Here is a 22,408-nt window from a genome sequence, read left to right as displayed (position 1 = left end):
ACAAATTTTCAAATCCACACCCGCCTACGCGGGTACATTTTCAAATCCATCCCCACACCCACTACCCACTAGCGACATACCCATCTAGACCCGCCTGACAGCAAACTAATGGGATGTTGGAGTTGGTTCCCAGACAGTTCGTGATGCGGTAGCAGCGCATGCTTCAATTTGTCAGAGGAGTAGCTCTACGAATATTATGGAGACATATTGTAGGGAGCATGTAGTCGCAGAGCTGGATTGTTGTGTTGCTTTCAATGTTAATGCTCATAGTGCGCCTAATATGGGTTTTGAAGGGCTAAAGAACATGAAAACTGCTACTTTTGATGTTAATGCTTATAGTACGGCTAATTTGTGTTTGGATGGGCAGTATGGGCAGCATGGGCTAAAGAACATGGAAAATGACGTGGTTAGTGGGATTATGGGTTTAATCAAAGAGCTGAATATTTCCCTAATTAAAGACCAGATTAAAGACTAAATATCCTTAATATTTGGATAAATTATATCTTTTATATTATACAATATTAAAATTTATAAATTAGTCTCTAAAATTACACCTAAATTCATAATGGTCCAAAATTTAATAGATATTTAGCTGGGTGGGCGGATGTGGGGCGGGTAATGTCTCAAACCCATTACCCGCCTACCACCCACGACGGGTACCACTTTATAAATCCACACCCGCCCACTACCCGCTAAAATTATACCCATCCCCGCTCCAATTGGAGCGGATGCGGTGCGGAATCCACGAAACTGTACCCGTTTGCCATCCCTATATATATACCCCTTTCCTTCATTTTTCCTCATTTTTCTCTTCACTCTCTCTCTCTTATCACTTAAACTCACTCTCCTCTCTCTAAAACTCCCCCAGAAACCAGCCTGAGTCTAGCCGACATCCCTGTGTCTACTGCCGTTATCGATGGTTGTTCAGGCCCAAGCTTTCAAGGTTCATTCATCTCATCACGGTGCTCATAGATCTAGGCTTCTTTTTTCACAAAACAGCCTCCAACGCCTAGGTTGAGACCTTTCGGTTCTCCAAGGTTTCAATAGCCGTCGTCCACCGTTCGATCGAGCCAAGTCCAAAGTATGTTGTTCATCAGCTTCCTTTATCTCTTCTGACCGTTTAGATCTGCGAGCAGAGGTCTCTGTTGCCATCGAAGGCTCCGGTCGAAAGTAATCTCTTTATTTTCTTCTCGATCTTTTTTTCCTTCTTTGTTTTACTTGATTTTCAGATGAAAATCAAAATGAAAAAAAACAATTATATTTGGTTTTAGTTTAGTTTCAGAAAATCCCAAAAAAATTGTTGCTGGAATTTTTTTTTTCTTTTATTGCTTTTCCAATTTCTGGAGAGAGCCCCTTTTACATTATTTTTTGGGGTTTTTATACTCATTCCATCTGTCAAATAAAAAATTTGCTTGTTGATTTAGTGGTAGCGTGCTATTGTTGTTTTGTTAGCTGAGTTGAGTTGCGTGGAGTGTTGGAGATGGCTTGGTGGTGGCGTGCGTGGAGCAACAACCTTTTTGTATTGGGGAAGAGCATGGCAGCAGCTGAGGCAGGAACTAGGGCGTCTACACTAGGGCTAGGATTAGGTTAAGTTTTAACTTGAGCCCGAGTTTGGGTTTGGTTTGGGCCCAGTTTGTAAATAGTCTTTGTAATATATTAATAATAAAAATATAAGAATAATATATATATATATGTGTGTGTGTGTGTGGTGATAACGTTTCGCTTTCTTTAATTTTTCCATCGATCCAAAATATGTATCTGGTATCTCACCGGAAAAATGATTGTTTGATAAATAAATAGCCTTCAAATCCCCGAGATTATTAAACTCTGGAATTGATCCGGTGAAGGCATTCTTCACTAGACTAATGGTTCTCAAGCTAGGAGGCTGAGCCAAAGCTTTGACATTGATCGAACCCGAGAGAACGAGATTTGTCAAATGGAGACCGATGATGGTTTCACCTTCGTACATGACGCCAACCCACTTTCTCCGACAAGGTGACGAATTTGGGATCCATTTCTTTAACTTAGAATCGCCGTTGTTCAACGATTTCTTGAACTTGAGGAGGAGGGGAACGACATCAGGTTGAGAGTAACAAAGGGTGGAAAGAAGAGCAAGAGTGAGAAGAAGCAAGACAAGGGAGCTAACAGCAGATAACGTTGGTGGAACCGGAGGGAGAAACGACGGAAGGAAGCTCCAATTCCAAATGATTATTGATACTGCTGCACCTGGCACTGGCGATGGATCGTGGGGTTTTGTGATGAGGGTTTGTTTCGTTTGGTTGGTTGTTCCGGTGGCTTTGAGTTGCGTTGGATACTAAAGATGGAGATTGTGGTGGTGGTTACAACGGCGATGCCTGGTTTTTAGCTATTTAGGGCGGTGTCGGCTTTAAGTGTATAGCGGAACATCACTTAATTATATTTCGGACAAGGTTATTACAAGCGGTTACGTATCTAATAAAGGTTAATTACATCCGATGTCTTTAATTTTTGAATTTGGATCATTAAAATAAGGAAAACTTTTATAGGGCAAAATTTACAAATAGTCATTAAACTGTCAAAATTATCTTTTTGAACATTTAACTTTTAAAAGTTTCATAATTAATATTAAATTTAATTTGTTACAAAATGGGCAAAAACCATTAATAAATATCTCATTTGACCCTTCAATTATAACTAAAATTTAATTTTACTCTAAATTTTAATTGAAATAATTCTTATTATGTTCCTTGAATTGAAATTAAAATAGATATGATAAAATAAATGTCACATTTTAATTTTTATTATAAATATTAAATTTGTACCATAAAAATTAAAAATTATTTGATATGATATTAAAAATTTATGGATGTATATTTTTAAATTACATTTAAATTTATTAAATAAAATTTAAATGCTTAAATCACATCAATAATAAAAAATAATTTTATTATTTGATAATATAAAACTTGAACGTTGAAAATGATTAAATTTTTATTTTAAAAATACAACAACAATAAAAAAAATAATTAGTTAAAATAAATTTTGCTTAATAAAAAATTAATTTCATTGTTTGATAACTGAATTTTTTTAAAATAGTTTTTTAATTTTTAAAATAATTTATTTCCATATATTTTTAAAAATAAAAAAATTGTAATTTTTTAGAATTACAATTAAAAATGTTGAAAAATATTATTGTAACAACCATAACCCGTATATACGAATAAATACAAGTTACAGATGTGACATCAGAATTCAAACATGTCTTTGATTGAACTGAGTAAAATTTTTATTTCATTCAAACATCATCAGTTTCATATCTTGAACAATTATTATAAAATAATTATTCAGAGAAAAATCGTAATATAATATTTTTTGTTACCAATTCAAAACCAGTTTCAAGCAGTGATAGATAGTTATGTTCAGTTCGATAAAATAAATAAGATTGTCTAACACGTTTGATTTAAATCCCAAATTAATTTTAAGCATAGTTTAATATCATAATATTAATTATAATTAATACTAACTATATTAAGAAATTGCAGACATTTCATTCTCGTATACACGTCAGCTAGAACTTTTAGAACACAGTAGAACGTTATCATTGTTACCTATAAATATTTCTTTGGTGATTAATGCCAAGCTCAGCTCCTTACTCTTTTTCGTCCTTTTTCCTACGTGTGAAAATCATCACACGCTAAGTATATACACTTAGTGATAAAATCAAATGAATATTTAAAGCAATGCAACAGATAAATTGAAATGACTAACCATATTCAATGAAATATGATCACTTACTTGTGTCCTCCACCGGCACTTAGTGTCCTTACACACTATTGCTAATATAAACTTAAAGTTGCTATACTATATGACATGCCAACTATACCCTATCCCTCAATGACGTACTTGGGCATATAGTCTATTTTTTTATTCCATCAATGGAAATGTATATTAATAAAATTTTAACATTGGGAAGTTCATACCCGAAGTAACATTCATAATAAATATTATATATATTTATGATAAAAATCATATATATAATAATAAATGATCAATGCATTTTATATTTAACCTTTGACATATTTAGAATATGTCAAATATGTGATATATGACATAAATATCATGTCAACATAAACCAGGTAGACTTATTGCAAGTCCTACCCAATGATGTTATCCGCGAATTGTGACTACTATATATGGTCGTGAAAATATGTGCAAGTATAGACAATCGAACAAGTAATACAGTGATGAGTGAGTATCGTATCTATAGGGATTGGAGGAAATTGATAAGTTTAACCAAAGTGTCACGGACCGCCAACCCAAGATCAAGCCCATTTCGTTCAAGGCTGCCAGAGACTATCTTTGCCACATTTTGGGCCTTCTAGAAGTCCCAGCAGAGCTGACCCATCCACCTTGGAGAGATAAAAGGCATGATAATTATTTAAAATTATCTTAGAGATAATTCCCACTAATTATCCATTAATTTAGAGTTGTAGATAGAGTAGGGCTCTCATCCTGACCATTGATGTAATTTAATCGTAACCGTTGATTATAGGTGGCTCCAACTATAAAAGGAGGCTCACCCCCACCTCATTTACTCACTTCATATTGAGGAATACAAGTTAGCATTCACTCTAAAATCTCTCTTTTCCATTTGTACACCCATCTCTTTGATTTCCCCCATTTCATTATTTTTACGACGTTATAAGCTTTCTTGCTTAGTGGAGGTCTGGGTTACTTAGCTGATGTATGACCTTGAAAACAATTAAGGCCGCACGAGCTTGCTAGTAGCAGTCTAAGCCCGTGAGAAATAGTATCAGAGCTTGTTTTTATTGATTTTCGTTGGTTCGAGATGACACCACAACATGGAAAAACAACCGGTTCCGATGGGAATGAAACTTGCAATATTGGAAAGAAGAGAGCACCATCGAAAGATGTTATCACGTCCATCCAGGAGAAGGTTACCAGGCTCGAGGATTCCATGACGGAAGCCAAGGGAGTGTTAGACATACTGGAGTCTGTAGACCTTGAAAGACTGGGATCGTTAGATCTCGAGAAGCTGGAGTCCTTGGAGAATATCAGGGAGGAGGTTTGAAATTCACTCAATGTGGTGGATGTGAAGGCAACTGATCGAGGTAATTCCTTAGAAGCCATGGTAGTGGCTCTAAGGAAGGAAGTCGAGGAACTTAAGAGCAAGGTTCCGATTCTGAGATGGCCAAGTTGAAGAGGGAAGTCATGTTACTCAAGACTGAGTTACTGGTGTGCAAAGCTGCGTTCGGGAATAGCGTAGCCACTGTTGCTCCCAAAGCCTTGGGTGAAATCCCTAAACCAGAGAAGTTCAAAGGGACAAGTTCCTCCTTGGATGTTAAGAATTTCCTTTGGGGGTTGAACCAGTACTTTATAGCCATGGGCATCACGGAGGATGCCAAGAAAGTAAGCATCGCTAGCATTTACTTATCGGAGGTTACCCTCATGTGGTGGCGACGTAGATGCAACGATGTGAAGCATGGGAACGCTGCCATTGAGACTTGGGCAGAGTTCCAAGTAGAGTTTAAGAAACAGTTCTACCCGGAGTATGCTGAAGAGGAGGCGCGGTCTAAGTTGAGGCGTCTCATGCAAAAAGGGTCATTGAGAGAGTATGTTTGAAAGTTTGTCAAACTAGTGCTCTAAGTCCCGAATTTGAGTGAAGAGGACGAGTTCTTCACCTTCATGGATGGGTTGAAACCATGGGTGAAGAACGACGTAAGGCGACAAGGAGTTAATGAGCTCTCGGTTGCCTTGATGATGGCCGAGTCAATCATTAAGCTTCAAGAAGATTGACTCCAAACCAAAGCCAAAGTCTGAGGCAGTAGTAGTGATCGGGAAAGGGCGTCCAAATCTGACAAAGATTCGAGTGGTACCAGCAAGCCATCGAATAGTAAGCACTTGGATAAGAAAGACAAGCAGATTATCCAGTGTTACAACTGCAAGGGCCTAGGACATTTGGCGAGGGACTCTCCGCAGAAGAACAAACTCTCGGCCATCAAGGAGAAAGATGGGGAGGAGAGTGAGACTCTTAAGCTTGGCTCCATCCTTAGCACCATGGAGGTTAAGAAGGGTCAGAAAAAGAAGTGGTTGATGTTTGTTGACATCACCGTTGCTGGCCAGAAATTAAGTGCACTAGTGGAAACCGGTGCCTCAGAGTTGTTCATGTCCGAACAAGTTGCTAAGAGATTTGGCCTTCACGTGGAGAAGACAAGTAGTTACATCAAAATCGTAAAAGCTGAAGAAGTTTCGATTGGGGGGATCGCAAAAGGGATCGAGTTAACCGTTGGAGGATAGTCCGGAAGGGAAGCCATCAAGTTGATTCTTCTTGATGACTTCGACTTTGTGCTTGGAATAAGTTTCTTTGACCGGATCAATGTCTTCCTAGTACCTTTTGTTGATTCCTTGTGCATCCTGGATCCAAAGCAACAGTGCATTGTTCCAATGAGCCGAGGGCCCAGAGTAGGGGCCAAAGTTTTGTCTATAATTCAATTCTCGAAGGTGGTGCTCAAGGAGGAACTGACCTTCTTAGCTATCTTGGTGTGTGATGATCCAACCACAACCAAGGAAGTTCCCGACGTGGTGAGTCACATTTTGGAAGAATTCAAAGATGTGATGCCTGCCGAGTTGCCTAAAAAGTTTCCTCCAAAGACAACCTGTATGATTAGGTACGGGTCGTATGAATACCTTGTGATGCCCTTCGGCCTCATGAATGCTCCAGCCACTTTCTGCACCCTGATGAACAAGGTGTTACAACCCTTTATGATCGATTTGTTATAGTCTACCTCGATGACATCATCATCTACAGTAAGACATTGGAGGAGTATGTTGAACACTTGAAGCAAGTGTTCTTGGTATTGTGAGAGAATGAGCTCTTTGTAAAAGAAAAGAAGTGCTCATTTGCCAAAATGGAGGTTCCTTTCCTTGGCCACATTGTTAGAGGTAGCAAGATCTGGATGGATAGGGACAAGATTCAAGCCATCGACGAATGGAAGGTGCCAACCAAGATGATGGAGTTGAGGTCATTTCTGGGTTTGGCCAACTATTACCAGAGGTTTGTCAAAGGTTAGTCAAAGATCATAGCCCCCTTGACCGAGTTATTGAAGAAAGATAAGGCGTGGGATTGGGGCCTGAAGTGTCAAAGATCTATTGTTGAAATCAAGCTTACTATGATAAACGAGCTAATTTTGGTGCTGCCAGATCATACGAGGCCATTTGAAGTATTCACCTATGCATCTGACAATGTCATTGGTGGGGTCCTGATGTAGGAGGGAGATCCAGTTTCTTACGAAAGTCGAAAGCTCAATGAGACCGAAATGATATACTCGGTCCATGAGATAGAGATGAATGCAATTGTGCACTGTTTGCGCACATGGAGACACTATTTTCTTGGGTTCAAGTTCATGGTGTTTACCGACAATGTTACCAACAGTTACTTCTTAACCCAGAAGAAGTTGTCACCGAAACAGGCTCGTTGGCAAAAGTTTCTTGCCGAGTTTGATTTATTCTTGGAGCATAAACCAGGTAAAGTGAATTTTGTGGCCGATGCCTTAAGTTGAAGGTATGACATGGAGTTTATGAGTTTGCCGACGGGACGGATGCAGGAGCGCATTAAGGAGGGGTTGTCACATGATCCGATGGACACTTTGTTGATTGAGCTTGCCAATGAGGGCAAGACTAGGAAGTTTTAACTCGATGTAGGCTTGTTGTATGCCTGAGAACACCACCTCTATATGCCACAATTTAAAGGATTGCGAAAGGAGCTCATGAAGGAATGCCTTGATTCTAAGTGGGCGGGACATCCAGGGATCCACCGGACTTTGGCCTTGATAGCGAAGCACTATTATTGCCCGCAAACGGGTAATGATATCGAGGCCTATGTGAAGACGTGTCTTGTGTGCCAGTAAGATAAGATAGAACAGAGGAGACCAGCTGGATTGTTACAGCCTCTGCCTATCCCAGAGAAACTAAGGACCTTTATCCCAACGTCCAAAGTATAGGACCTTTATCCCAGCGTCCAAAGTATGTCCAGCCAATGAGACCATTTGTCTTTTTCTCAAGTACGTAGTGAAGTACTGTGGTGTTCCAAAGATGATTATCAGTGATTGGGACACAAGGTTTACTGGGAGGTTCTGGAAGGATATGTTTAAGTTGATGGTATCAAGCTTGAACTTCTCAATGAGTGTTCATCCACAGACAGATGGGCAAATCGAGAGAGTGAATGCACTCGTAGAGACATACTTAAGGCACTATGTGAATGCCACCCAATGTGACTGGTCGAAATTATTGGACATATCTAGTTTTCCAACAATTTGTAGAGGAGTGAAGCAAAAAATCAGAGTGCATTTGAGATTGTTATCGGGCACCAGCCGCTCACACCAAATGTGGTTGTGATTGGGTACAAAGGTCTGAATCCAACAACATACCAATTTGCCAAGGAGTGGCAAGAACAACATGAACTAGCCCAAGCTTGTTTGCACAAGGTTGGGAAGCGAACCAAGAAGTGGGTGGATCAGAGGCATCGAGATGTAAATTTTGACGTTGGCGACCTAGTCATTGCCAAATTGAGTGGTATCTTTCGCAACCCATTTCATAAAGGGCTTGTGCGAAGATAAAATGGGTCGTTCAAAGTTTTAAAGCGAGTAGGCACCATGGACTACAGATTAGAGTTGCCTTCGACCATCTGATCTCATCTTGTGTTCTATGTGAGTTGGTTGAAGCCGTACCATCAGGATGAGGAGGATCCAGATCGAGGCAAGTCAAACCGAGTGACAGTCGGGGTAAATATCTCTTATGAGAGATAAGTAGAAGCTATCCACACAGAGAGAGCCATTCATGGAGTGAGAAAGTAACCAAGGAATGAATACCTTATTAAGTTGAATGGACTTCCAGAGAGTGATGGAAGTTGGGAACCTTCCGAAGCGTTGTGGCAATTCTGAGATAGGATAGACCAGTTTCACTCTAGCTGCGCAACGAGGACGTCACTAGAACTAGTGGGGGAGAATGTCACGGACCGCCAGCCCAAGACCGAGCCTAGTTCGTTCAAGGCTACTAGAGACTATCTTTGCCACGTTTTAGGCCTTCTAGAAGACCCAGCAGAGCTGGCACATCCACCTTGGAGAGAGAAAAGGCATGATAATTATTTAAAATTACCTTAGAGATAATTTAGAGTTGTAGATAGAGTAGGGCTCTCATCCTGACCATTGATGTAATTTAATCTTAATCGTTGACTGTAGGGGGCTCCAACTATAAAAGGAGGCTCTCCCCCACCTCATTTACTCACTTCATATTAAGGAATACAAGTTAGCATTCACTCTAAAATCTCTCTTTTCCATTTGTACACCCATCTCTTTGATTTCCCCCATTTCATTATTTTTACGACGTTCTAAGCTTTCTTACTTAGTGGAGGTCTGGGTTACTTAGCTGATGTATGACCTTGAAAATGACTAAGGCCGCACGAGCTTACTAGCAGTAGTCTAGGCTCGTGACAAAAGCAATTAATTACTTTACCTATGTATAGTTAGTGATGGTATGTACATATGAGAATGTTGTGGCAAGATGAAATTTATGTTGTGGAAATCGAATGATGGTAATATGGTAGCAAATGGATATGATGTGGCAAATTATATTATGTTCGGTGCACACAAATGAAAATGTAAATAGAAACTAAAATGTAAATGTTGAATTTAATTATCGTGACTTTAAACTCCTCACACGATAAGCTGCTATGTGAATGAATTATAGGAGTCACTTGAGAAATTTAAGTTTACTCCTCATATTGGTCTTATTCTATGCCTTATCTTCCTGACAGAGTTTACTAAAAGTGCCCTATGCTATCTCTAGTTAAGGGACTCGACAGATTGAAGATGCTATGGAAAATCTATTGGCATTAACTAATGCAGAGATCCTATTTGTCCAGATAACATGATATGTCATGACAATACCTTTTAGCAGTAGCACTAACATCTAACCTCTCGATCACGCACTACTCCTTTTAGTCGACTGAAATCCTAACCTTATCTTTAAGGTTGGATTAGGCCTAGTTACTATCTAGAACCCCTTGCATATATGGTTCCTCCCTATTTTCTCTCGAATACTAAGGATGTGCAACTTAGACATTCTCTCGAACACTAAGTAATCTCCTAAGGAATGGCTACTATCATAGATCCTACAACTTTAAGGCATTAAACATCATAAACAAAATAAATAAAAATATACAAGAAAAAACAATTCATTAAAGTAAAACTTAAATATCCAAAATGAACTCCCACCAAATAAGATTAGTTCATAGTAGGGCTCGAATGTTTCAAGAACAAAGCAATTACAGCCCAAGTGATAAAAATGAAAGTAAATAGCAAAGGGAAGGAGGAAAAGCCTTCGACGTACACTCCCGGAGCTTTCCTCGGTCACCACAGACTGCCTCAGCTCGGTAGCTCCTCTCGGACAGCTAGCTCTCTACTCCCTCTAGCTTGTCAATGGAGGAATGCCATGGCAAATAGGATAGGTGGAGAAAGGAGAAAACTTTTTCCTCCGAATTTTCTGGCTTGAGGCGGCGTATGTAAAGTCTCTTTTTTATGATGGTTTCATCTCTTATTTATAGGGGGAGAATAAACCTATGAATTTGTGTTAAAATTCATAGGATACCCCAAACATGCTTCATTCACGTGAGGAGGTGAGTAGAGGTGGCAGTGGTCCCCCCAGGAAGCTAGCTGAGTACCCGACAAGATCAGGCTGTAGTAAGTCGTGGTCTAGCAGAATTAGCTGTAGTAGGGCTTGGTCCCCTCCAGGCAGCTGGGAATCCCAAGTTGCAGATGATTCTTCCCAGGCGATTGGTGGTAGAGGACACGTGAAGATAGGGATAGCTGGCTCTGAAAAATATCTTCTATCACCGTGTTCGCTCTCGAAATGTCAACTAATTCGGCATTTGTATTCTACTCAGCACTGTCATCATGTCACAACACTTCCCTTTTTCTCTTATTTTCTCCCATTCCCTGCACATCACCAAACAAGAACCTTCCCCATAACGCAACACTGATTACAAAATAAAAACCCGCGACATAATATATTTCTACCACATGCAACTATATGCTCCTAAATGCATCTATATGATCCTACATGGGCTCTTAGATAATTAATTACATAAGTGAAAAGGCCATAAATATGGACTTTTTATAGAGTTATCACACCCCCAAACTTAAGCTATTTCTTGTCCTCAAGTAATGGATAGTATTAAGCAAAATAAAAATACCATGGCAAGTTCAGAAGCAGAATATTTATATGGAATAGAATTTCAGCCCTCATAACATTTGGGTTCAACATGATAGACTAGTTTGAGAAATCAAGTACTGTCTCCTAGGGCAAGATCCTTTGTGTGAGTGTGTGTGTGTGATTGTATCAACTCCATGCTTAACAAACCTAAAAGTTTTCTAAGCAAGCTCTCTTGTTTTGCCACGACATTTACAAGTTTTACTCCCACATTGTTTTCTTTTCTTTCATTAACACTGCTACGAGGGGAGTCATCCCATCACACTTACCACCCCACACTCTAGGTGAAACAGAGCATACCTTCCACCCCGAGCTAGTCTGGTAAAGTCATCCCGTGACTAATTTCATTCACTCATATGCCATACCTTCCATTTATTTATATGCAATTTCCAAGCAATGCCATGGTATAGCAAAGTGTCCCTCTACAGATATACCGAAGCATTTATTCTTAATTTCAATTTTTTTAGTGTGGGGTTTTCATCATTCATTAACAAAGTTTTATGTCTAGGCATGCAAGAATTTTCTTATAAAAAATTTCTAAGCACCTTAAGCATGGGAAACATACAATCGTGTATTCAAAGGTTTCAAAGAAGCAAGTCATATAGTTGGTTCTATCATCCTCAACAGTCATATACCTTCAATTCTAGCCATAAAGAGTTCATTATCATCGGGCATCCTTAATTTATTTAAGAAAACTAATTATAACACTTACTAATGTCATGGCATATTTAATTATACTAATACTATCATGCAATGACATGGGAACCCTACCTCCCCCAAACTTGAGAGAAGCATTGTCCTCAATGCTTACTAAAAACTAAGGTAAAACTAGACTACATGTTATGAAATGCAGTGCAATGCAAGGTACCTCAACTTTATGTTGCTGGTGGTGCGACGATCGTACGACGTGGGCGCTTGTGTAGTTGTGTGGGCCTGGAATGTTCAGAGTCTCATGCTAGTGCAGCAGGGAGAGTACTGGGTCCTTTTGGGACTGGGGATAGTTGAGGTTCCTCATGCCGAGATACCTTCTTCATTCGGCGTCTACTCCTTCGCAGAGAAATTTATTGTGTCATTTCAAATTGTTCATCCTCCAGTGGCTCTTCAGGCTGTGAGGGTTCTGGTACAGTTGAAAGATGGATCTTGTCTTCTCGATGTTCAGTTGGCGACACATAATGGAATTTATCAGGATCAGTTTGTTCCCCCTCATTGGCGAGCATATTCAGATGCCTCGATATTTGCAGATGGTTGCAAGAGCGTAGCAGGGAATACTAGGATATTAAAATTCATGTGCATGAGAATCTCCATGAAAGCATTTGCAATAAACTCATCTCTGTGCTATACATATGCAAAGAAGGTCATCATGTTGTTGGTCAGTTACTCGACATGCTCTTGAGTTTGCTTAGTGGCCTTCTCTAGGGCATCTAGTTTTGCCCTGGCATTTGGAGTTGCATCAGCATGAGAAGTGTTCTCCTCTTTCTCTTTTCCCTTAGTTTTCTTGAATCCAAGTAACATAGGAATCTTGGCCTTTGTAATACAAGTCAGCCCAAGCAATATCTCATCAAATTGTTCCTCGGGCACCTTCTTCTTACGGCAGAGAGCTGTAATGAGGTTTAGAAATACCAAAGCACTTGTAGGTCTCTTTAGATAGGTATGAACTTGTTCCACGATGATTTTTCTTATGTCAGTAGAATACCCTACTAAAATAGAGTGCAAAATAATCATCATCTGCAAAGAAACGGTGGTGTTGTGGGTAGTAGGGAGAATCTTATGCTTTATGAAGTGATTCCACAACTTGGCCCTCGATTGTAACCTCTCTCGGTCTACCGTTCTTTGGCTTACTTGCTGGCCATTCCACTGTGTATTTGAAAAACAAAGGTCTTCCAAAATACCATAATAAGTTTCATTGTCTGCCTCTTTTGTGAAAGTGGTGTGGTTATCTATAGCATCATGTAAATTAAAATAGCAATTAATAATTGAAGAAGTAAAGCTAATAGAAATACCACGAACCACCACGGTATGTTAATTAAGATCAGTGATATTGGCGTAGAACTCCTTCACCAGCGACGCGTTCACATTCTCTAGATGCTTGGCAAATTTTTACCACTTGTGCTAGTGTACGATGTCCATTACATCACTGCCAAGGTCGGTATTTTCCTCGTCGGAGAAAACAAAACCCAACTCAAAGAACACCCGACGATTTTTAAGGTTTTGAAATCTTTCTTGCGCTGCTTCATCCACGTAACAGGATGGAGATGCTGGAGCCATACTGGAAGGACGTGATCTTACCATGGTTAGTTGACAAGACAAAGAAAAAATGAAAAAACTTAAATCTTTTTTGCTATGCCTTTTTGGTAAAAAAGTAGGGGTTATTTAATGTGTGGATGGGGTGTTAGTGGGAAAAAGGACAAAAATAATTAAGTAACCTTAAAAAAAATCATAAAGGTGAAAAAGTTAAAAAGTTTCCCTCTTCTTTTTGTCTTGTTGCCGCCCATTCTCTTTTTCTTTAACTGTACGGTCATCACTTATCGACTGCATGGACCTAAATTTTGTAAAGAAAAATAAAATAATCATTTAAAAGAAAATTGAATAAAACATTAGCAGAATAAATTATTATTTATGCACAGAAGTAAATCTAAAATGTAACGGCATCTTAAAGATGCTTAGCAAGTTTCAACATCGTTCAAGAGGAGTGCATATTTGTCATGCATGGGCAGAACTCCTTGATAACCCTTCAGACGCTGGCCATTGACTTTGAAAATGGATCCATTATCCATATTCTTGATATCCACAGTGCCATGAGAGTAAGCACGGTGTACTTCAAATGGTCTTGACCAGCGTGACTTCAGTTTTCCAGGGAAGATCTTAAGCCTCGAGTTAAACAAGAGCACCTGCTGGCCACTATAAAAATTCCATGGCAAAAGAATTTGATCATGCCACTTCTTTATTTTTTCTTTGTAAATTTTGGCATTTTCATATGCATATGCTCGAAACTCTTCTATTTCATTCAGATCGAGTAACCGTTGCGCCCCAATTAATGGTGCATCAAAGTTCAACTTCTTGATCACCCAGTATGCCTTATGTTCTAATTCCACAGGTAGGTGACATGCTTTCCCATATACCATCTTGAAAGGTGACATTCCCAGAGGAGTTTTGAATGATGTCCGATAAGCCCAGAGTGCTTCGTCCAGCTTCGGGGACCAGTCTTTCCTTTTTGGGTTCCCCGACAATGGCGCCAAAAACTTGTCCATTGGTTTGTGGGTGATATGCCACGGTAATTTTATGTCATACTCCATATTTTTTAATACCTTGACAATTAGCTTGTTGTCAAAATGAGTTCCCTCGTCACTGATGATGGCTCTTGGTGCTCCAAATTGGGTAAATATGTTATTGTAAGGGAATTTGAGCATAGTTTTAGAGTCATTCCTCTGTGTGGCAATCACTTCAACCCACTTAGATACGTAGTCCACTGCAAGAAAAATATACAAATATCCAAAAGAAGATAGGATCTGTCCCATGAAATCAATGTCCCAAACGTCAAAGAGCTATATCTCCAGAATATTTTGCAATGGCATTTCATGTAGTTTGGAAATGTTCCAGTGTGTTGACATCTATCACATGCCTTGCAAAATTGTTCAGCATCCTTGATTAGTGACAACCAATAAAAGTCTGATTGGAGGACCTTAGCATCAGTCCTCGCTCCTCCAAAATGCCCTCCACAGGGAGTTGTGTGGCAATGGTATAGAATGTCTCTTTGCTCCTCTTCAGGGACACATCTTCGAATCATTTGATTAGCGCATTGTTTAAATAAATATGTCTCATCCCAAAATAGAACTTGGCATTATGTTGGAACTTCTTTTTACCCTGGCTGTTTAATTCATAAGGAAAATACCACTAACCAGAAAATTAACAATGTCAGCATACCACGAGATTATCGTGGCATATAAAATTTTCTCATCAGGGAATTCTTCTTGAATATCTAAAATGTCATGGCATTCTGAAATGTTCTGTAGCCTAGATAAATGATCAACAACCAGATTCTCAATACCTTTCCTATCTAATACTTCTAAGTTAAATTCCTGCAGTTGTAATATCCACCTAATGAGTAGGCTTCGCATCTTTCTTGATCACTAAGTATTTTATAGTTGAGTGATCAGTGTGAACAATGACTTTGGTGCCTATCAAGTATGACCTAAACTTGTCAAATGCAAATACCAGGGCAAGTAATTTTTTCTCAATGGTAGTATAGTTCAATTGTGCTTCATTCAAGGTACGACTAGCATAATATATAACATGGAAAATTTTACCTCTACGTTACCCAAACACAGCTCCCAGAGCAAAATTGCTTGCATCACACATTAACTCGAATGGTGACGTCCAATCTGGGGGAACCACGATAGGTGTAGAGATAAGTCTTTGTTTCAGCTTGGTGAATGCGACATGGCAATTTTTATCAAACACAAATGGCTGATTTTGTTGAAGCAGGGTACATACGGGCTTGGATATAGTGGAGAAGTCCTTGTTGAATCATCTATAAAACCCAACATGTCCAAGGAAACTCCTAATGCCCTTGAAAAAAGTTGGTGAGGGTAGCTTCTCGATTACCTGGATTTTGGCTTTGTCCACTTCAATGCCATTTTTAGAGATTTTATGGCCTTTAACAATGCCTTCAGTCACCATGAAGTGATACTTTTCCCAATTCAGTACGAGATCGGCCTCCTCACATCTCTTGAAAAGGTTTTCGGGGCATTATAGAGCCCAAACGGCATTCTTCGAAAAGCATAAGTGCCATAGGGACACGTGAACGTTGTCTTCTATTGGTCTTCTGGTGCGATGGCAATTTGATTATACCTCGAGTATCCTTCCAAGAAACAGTAATATATCTTACCTACTAGTCGATCCAACATTTGATCGATGGACGACAAAGGGAAGTGATCCTTTTTGGTGGCCTTGTTGAGTTTACAATAGTCCATGCATATTTGCTACCCGGTGACAGTGCGTATTGGTAACAACTCATTGTCTTCACTTGTCTCCACGGTTATGCCTCCCTTCTTTGGCACACATTGGACGGGACTCACCCAAAAACTATCAAAGATGGGGTAAATCACTCCAGCATCAAGCCACTTGAGAATTTCTTTCATCACAACTTGCTTCATGATTGGGTTTAATCTTCTTTGCGGTTCTATGGATTTGCCATGGCATTCTTTCAGCAGGATTTTGTGCATACAAATAGTTGGACTTATTCCCTCTAGATCTATCATCGTCCATCCTAAAGCTCTCTTGTGTTGTGATAAAACACTTAGCAGACTACATTCTTGGTTAGGAGTAAGGGCAGAGGAAATAATCACAGGTAAAGTTTCATTACAACCCAGATAAGCATATTTAAGATGTTGTGGCAAATTATTTAATTCTAGGGTAGGTGCATGTTGTAATGAGGGCTTAGGAGGAACAAACTCTTCGAAATTCAGAGGTTTAAAATGCATAACTGGGCTAGCTATGAGGAAGCTAGCCTGCTGCTCCTCAAAATAAAAGTCATTAGGCTCTTCGGCCTTTAAGTCTTCAAATACCCTTTCATCAGTTTCTAGCTGAATGAAATTGTCATGGTAAAATTGATATACTTCTCTTGCTATCAATGTATCCACTTCAAAAATGCTTTGGCATTCTTCAGACTCATCCATGTATTTGAGAGTACGAAAGACATTCACAGTGACACATTGGTCGGCCACCCTCATGGTCAGCTCACCCTTCTCGTAGTCGATAAGAATACGACCTGTAGCTAAGAAGGGTCTCCCCAAAATTATGGGTGTTGTGGCATCAACCTCATAGTCCATAATAAGAAAGTCTACTAGAAATACGAACTTGTCCACCCTTACAATGACATCCTCGATTCTCCCTTCAGAACGAACATATGAATGATCGGCTAATTGCAAGATAACAGAGGTGGGTCTCACATTTCCTATTCCAAGCTTCACGAAAATTAACTTAGGCATTAAGTTCACGCTTGAGACAAGGTCACATAGTGCCTTCCCCACATAATTTTTTCATATTGAACATGGAATGATAAAATTACATGGATCTTATCTTTTTGGTGGCAGATTGCTTAAGACAGAGCAATATTCTTTTGTCGTGGCAATTGTCTCGTACTTCTCAGCCTTTCTTTTCCTGGTAACAAACTCCTTGAGGAATTTAGCATATGTAGGAATTTGTTCCATAGCTTCCAGAAAATGAACATTAATGTGAAGTTGGCTTAGAATGTTAACAAACTTTTTAAATTGAATGTTATCGTTATGCTTCTTCAGTTTTTGCAGGAAATGAGGTGGGGGTCTGAATTCCTGTAATGACGGAGTGGGAACAGTGTTTGCCTTGGCATTTTTGTTTGCTCCATCACAATTTGCACAGTTACATGGGGTAAATCATTATGTGGTCTTCCCCTAAAATTATCTTGTACATTAATTTGAGTACCACTCTGTAGAGTTAGTACACTGCATTGTTCTTTGCCATGAGGTTTTGTGACTTCCGTGTCACTCGGCATATGACTTGGTCGTCGTTCTTGTAATGATGCAACAATTTGACCAACCTGACCCTCCAATGCCCTCAGAGATGAATTGTGGCTCTGAAGCAAGGATCCTTGGTTTTTTATGGAGGTCCCATGGTCTTGTAGTGTGGTCTTTATAGTTTCTATGAACTCTTGCATTGTGGCCTCCAAATAACTTGTGTTAAATGAAGATGACCCTCAATTGTGAGAATTATGACATGGCATATTCGTTTGAAAACCTTGGGAGTCATTCAAATTCTGCTACCGAACTGGTTGATTAGCATTGTTGGTTCCTTGATTTCCCCATAAAAAGTTTGGATGTTGAAACCATACATGATTATATGTGTTAGAATAGGGGTTGTTGTTGCCTCGATTATAGTTTTCCACATAATTGATGGATTCTTGATTGGTCGGGCACATACTCTCATGGTGATTGCCGTGGCATAATAAACATGTTGAATTGGTTACCTTTACTTCTTTCACATTTATTGGTCTTTGCAAATTCTTCAACATATTGGTGATAGCAGCAAGTTGGGCAAACACCGAATCCTTAGCGTCTAGCTCAAATGCTCCATGTGATTTTCGCCTAAGTCCAAGCCTTGTAGATGGAAATTGATAATCGTTGCTGTTAATCCTATCCATAATGTCAAATGCCTCTGCAAGTGATTTGTCAAGTAATGTCTCATTTATCGAGGCATCTAGCATCATCATCGTGGGTGCATCAACTCTGTTTTAAAACATCACCACTTGAGTCTAATCTTGAAAACCATGATTTGAACGTTTATAAAGCAATCCCTTATACCGATCCCAACATTCATACATTGATTTGTCATCAGCTTGATAAAAAAAGTGGTGTCGTTCCTCAATTGAGTGTTCATGTTCTAAGGATTATACCGTAGCAAAACTTTTTTGCACAAGTTAGTCCAGGACTCTATTGAACCTGCTGGAATGCCACTTAACCAAGCCCTTGGTCGGTCACGCAGAGGATATGGAAATAACTTTAACTTTAATACATCTTTGTGCACTCCTTGATGACGAAACGAATCACACACCTCCAAGAAGTTACGAATATGTTGTCTGGCATCTTCATTTGGCATGCCCCCAAATTTCCCTATGGAAATTAGCATATTGAACATGACATGTTTGAGCTCGAAATGGGTTGGGCTACCTTAATCTCTGGTGCACAATTCTAGGATTTAAGTCATCCAAGATAGGGTTTAATTGATCACGAATAGCACGAGGTTTGGATGCATTCCCATCATTTGGAATTTCCTTGGCATTCGGATCTTTCTCATGACCAATACCTTGATTTCCAATTTGATACATATTTGCATGTTGAACACGTCTTCTTTACCTAAGAAGCCTCTCGATCTCAGGTTCAACTAGTTCTAATAGCTCAGTCGAATGTCTACCGGTCATACACCGTGAAAAACATGAAAAAAGATAAGGAAAATAAAAAGTATAACTATATATAAAAAATTAACAAGTAAAATAAAAATGCTATGACAACACTAATTAACTTCCAGTTGCCAATCCCCGACAACGGTGCCAAAAACTTGTCTGAATTGTGACTACTATATATAGTCATGAAAATATGTGCAAGTATAAATAATTGAACAATTAATACAGTGATGAGTGAGTATCGTATCCACAGGGATTGGATGAAATTGATAAGTTCAACCAAATCAATTAATTACTTTACCTACGTATAGTTAGTGATGGTATGTACATATGAGAATGTTGTGGCAAGATGAAATGGATGTTGTGGAAATGTAATGATGGTAATATTGTAATAAATGGATATGTTGTGGAAAATTATATTTTGTTCGGTGCAAACAAATGAAAATGTAAAGGCAAACAAGCTACAATGGGAATGAATGATAGGAGTCACTTGAGAAATTTAAGTTTACTTCTCAGATTGGTCTTACTTCTATGCCTTATCTACCCGAAAGAGTTTACTAATAGTGCCCTATGTTATCTCTAGTTAAGGGACTCGACAGGTTGAAGATGCTATGGCAAACCTATTGGCATCAGCTAATGCAGGGATCCTATTTGTCCAGATAACAGGTTATGTCACGGTAATACCTTTTAGCGGCAGTACTAACATCTAACCTCTCGATCATACACTACACGTTTTAGTCTACTGAAATCCTAGCCTTATCTCTAAGGGTGGATTAGGCCTAGTTACTATCTAGAACCGATTGCTTATGTGGTTCCTCCTTGATTTCTCTCGAACACTAAGCAATCTCCTAAGGAATGGCTACTCTCACAGCTCCTACAACCTTAAGGCATTAAACATCATAAACAAAACAAATAACAACATACAAACATAGGCATTCATTAAAGTAAAACTTAAATATCCAAAATAAACTCCCACCAAATAAGATTAGTTCATGGTGTGGTCCGAATGTTTCAAGCATAAAGCAATTATAACCCAACTAATAAAAATAAAAGCAAAGAGCAAAGGGAAGAAGGAAAAGCCTTCGACGTGCACTGCTAGAGCTTCCCTCGACCACCACAGACTGCCATAGCTCGCTAGCTCCTCTCGGACGCCTAGCTCGCCACTCCCTCTAGCTTGTCAACGGAGGAATGCCACGATAAATAGGATTTGTGGAGAAAGGAGATACCTTTTTCCTTTGAATTTTCTAGCTTGAGGCGGCGTGTGTAAAGTCTCTTTTTCTTGGTGATTTCATCTCCTATTTATAGGGAGAGAATAAACCTAATAATTTGTGTTAAAATTCCTAGGATACCCCAAACATGCTTCATTCACGTGAAGGGGTGAGCAGAGGTGTCAGTGGTCCCCTCCAGGTAACTGGCTGAGTACCCGACAAGATCAGGATGTAGTAGGGCATGGTCCCCTCCAAGCAGCTGGGCGTCCCAAGTTATAAATGATTCCTCCCAAGGGACTAGTAGTAGAGGACACGTGAAGATAGGGACGGTTGACTCTTAAAAATATCTTTTATCATCGTGTTCGCTCTCAAATGCCAACTGATTCGACATTTTCATTCTGCTTAGCAGTCTCATCATGTCACGACACTTCCCTTTTTCTTTTCCTTGCTCCCAATTCATGCACATCTCCAAACAAACACCATCCCCATAGCGCAGCATCGATTACAAAATAAAATGCCGTGACAAAATTAATTTCCACCACATACAACTATATGCTCCTAAATGCATCTATATGATCCAATATGGGCAATTAGACAGTCAATAACTTAAGTGAAAAGGCCTTAAATATGGACTTTTTATGGAGTTATCAGATGTATAAAACATCCATGTATAATGTTATGCATGCATTGCACTCACTTTGAAATTATATACAAGTAAAAATATAAGCCTCACTAAGCTTTAACTTGATCATTCGCTTCTAATTTGGTTAAATCTCAAAATTTATCCTAATTTCATATTCTTGCAGTTTTTACTATCTTTAAATAAATATTATTCTATATTAATCTACACACTCAAAAATTATTCTATTTATACTAATGAAAACTATACTCAAATAATAATATATCCATATAAAGCACTTCTTCTAGTTCAATTTATACAATTTATGGTAAATTTTCAAAGTTGATCCACAGAATCTGTTTTGAGGAGAATCTGCTGCCTCGTTTTCTGACCTATCCTCGGTTAAAAATTCATATATTTTTTATACACCTCAGAATTAGTTTATGTTTGTTCTAAATAGAACTAGATTGGTATAATAATCCAACAGTATAAAAATCATATTCTAATCATTTTTTAGAATTTATAGTGATTTTCTAAAATTATTGTCCATAACATAAATTGTAAGCAAATTTAACTAATTTGCCTTTTCAACATGGTTCACTAATTCTATTAGCTCACCAAATGCACATATATGCATGCATCAAAAATCACATAACATTTTAGGAGTCACTCCTTACCATAGTGACTCCGTCACAGGGTCATTGTAAGCCAATGTTTATTTGATAACATAAGTACAAATTAAATGAACATTATTACCAAACATATACAAATTCAAACCAAATGTTAGAATCTTACTAACATGGCATACTCTGGAAAATAAATTTCTAACAAATTTCTCGATGCTTATTCAATAAAATTTCCATGTCATAACATAAATGTCAACTTTAATACTTCTAATTGAGCACTCAAGTTCCATTTTATCGCAACTTCACATAACATTTTCACTTAAACTCCCAACCTTTTTACAAGGTTTCCAAAATAATCCAATTTCACATCCTAACTTCAATTTCAATACCGAAGCATTAATTTCCATCATAGTACATAAAATATTAAACAATTACACAACAATCCACAACTTTTCCAAAATTATTGATTTGGTCCCCCTAACTTTTCAAAAATTACATAATGGTCCCCAAATTTTTCTAAGTCTTGTAGAATACTTCCTACATCATTTCCAGCCCCTACATAATTTTTCATAAAATTTCTCATCCTCTATAGTCAAGGTCGAATGCTTTGTATGTTCAAGATTATGATTTTCATGATTTTACTCGATTTTAATTCGATTCAAGCATGAAATCAAGTACGAGTCAACCTTATTAAATTTCTAAAATCAAAACCCTAACTTAATTTCATCAAAACAAATCTTTCTCCCTAGATTAGGGT

The 22,408-nt window shown here is 38.6% G+C and overlaps 1 pseudogene; it reads right to left on the bottom strand.

Moving 5' to 3' along the window:
* The window catches only part of LOC120197625, a 41,387-nt pseudogene that overhangs the window by 15,257 nt on the left and 3,722 nt on the right, over positions 1-22,408 (bottom strand).

The sequence above is a fragment of the Hibiscus syriacus genome, unplaced genomic scaffold (genome assembly GCF_006381635.1).
Source record: "Hibiscus syriacus cultivar Baekdansim isolate YM2019G1 unplaced genomic scaffold, ASM638163v2 tig00117048_pilon, whole genome shotgun sequence".
In the NCBI taxonomy this organism is placed as follows: domain Eukaryota; kingdom Viridiplantae; phylum Streptophyta; class Magnoliopsida; order Malvales; family Malvaceae; genus Hibiscus; species Hibiscus syriacus.
The sequence above is the reverse complement of the archived record's forward strand: the minus strand, read 5'-3'. Positions and strand labels throughout refer to the sequence as shown.